This window comes from Dufourea novaeangliae, unplaced genomic scaffold, assembly GCF_001272555.1.
Source record: "Dufourea novaeangliae isolate 0120121106 unplaced genomic scaffold, ASM127255v1 scaffold11, whole genome shotgun sequence".
NCBI lineage: Eukaryota > Metazoa > Arthropoda > Insecta > Hymenoptera > Halictidae > Dufourea > Dufourea novaeangliae.
This window is the reverse complement of record NW_015373895.1, coordinates 2,858,389-2,860,271: the sequence shown is the minus strand read 5'-3', so window position 1 is coordinate 2,860,271 and position 1,883 is coordinate 2,858,389.

Here is a 1,883-nt window from a genome sequence, read left to right as displayed (position 1 = left end):
GAAATAGATAGACGGAATGAAAAAAGTTCCATCGATCATTTCGTTTACGCACCTAATATACCAAGGAGTTATTAAGTCTACGATGAACTACGCGTTAAACTACAGTATGAAGAAGTATGGCGATAAAAGTGTTGTCGCCAGAACCTGGTTTAAGAAAATAGGAAAGACGGGCGACACCTCGCTAACCCGGATCCATCTTTTACTGTCATGGAGCTTTGGGCTGGTCACCTGCGTACCAGACCCGAACCAAAAGAGTACACAAGCATGGTAGTGCAAGCGAGATTCCCTGTTAAACAGAGTCCGTTTACGGAGCAGCCTCCCGACTACTCCGTACCCTGGCACGCACGAGCCTTTCTCCAAATCCTACTTACCAGGCAAAGACTAAACACGTCCGATATCTGGCTTCTCAATAGAAACCAGAGGGATCGGCAAACAGTCTTAGTGCACAGGCCCACTGCCCGTACCATAGGTACAGACCCACTGCCCGTACCCCAAGTCTGTGTAGAGAATCAACGAGCAAAATGAATTAATAATAACTTGGTATGCACAATGGATGGTCACAATTTAAGTCTATTGATAGATAGACTAAAATTAATAATAAACGATGCGATGATGAATATGAATATAACAATGAATATCGAATTATGATTTAAGTTTAACTTACAGTAACTTAACGCAGTGGTAGACGCACGCTTTGAAGATGTAGACGTTGATCGATGTCTTCTTTCGTTGGAATAACTGATTGGAAAAATATTTTTCATTATACAATACACATAGAATACATAATATGCACAGTAAATAAATGACAGTATAGAAATCACAGTACACAAGAAAATAAATATCGAAGCCAATGGTTCTCGAACATCTGTAACATACAAGGGATTAGTAACAAGAGAGGGGACACAACAATATGCACAGTAAATAGATTAATAATATGCACAGTAAATAAATTAACTGGTTGTCGAATGCCTGCAACACACAATGGATTAGTAAGAAGAGAAAAGACGAGTATGAGACGCGCGCCCACCCTCCGCGACGGCTAACGAGAAAGTGAGGAAGCTAACGCCGTTATGTATTGGGCGTACGCAGGTTTGGTCCTGTTGAATTGTTTTTGCCGACTTGAACGACCTTCTAGGACCGACGGAGAGCACCGATATCGCGCCACGCTCTACCGTACTCTCTCGCTCGCACCCCCCATAGACCCCTGAAATTCCTCGGCACGCGTGACACTGACGGAGAGCACCGATACTGCGGCTCGCTCTACCGCTCTCGCTCGCACGCCGTGACGTTCCCGATTCCCGGAATCCCGCGGCTACGAGATGGCTCATTACGGTAGGGCATTCCCGCAAAGGAAATTGTAAGCCGCCGGCCAAAAGGTAGATTTGATGTACTATTTATGAAACCACATCTATTCTGAATTTATCTGTTACAAATATACAAATGTAAGGCAAGATATAAAAACGAATAAAACAAGAACATGTAAAAAGTAACATTAGTAAAATGTCCATTAACGATGCATTTAGAATAAATTGTCTTGTAGTTGAGTGAAAAAATATATACTTTTCTGTTTCATGTTTCATGACTGTTATATTTATCCGTTAACCTTAAACTGAAGCATCCGATATTTTTATTCCCGTCAAATCATATACATAGATACACACAATATGAATGGAATATGTAACACTTCATTTGTGCTAATAATATTCAGAATTCATGCTTTATTGGTAACGTCGGGTATTGATACTAAAATGGTAAGGGGGCTTCTGATATAACACTTCATTTGTGCTAATAATATTCAGAATTCATGCTTTATCGGTAACGTCGGGTATTGATACTAAAATGGTAAGGTGGCTTCTGTCGCCCTCGAAGCATGGGACAGAACA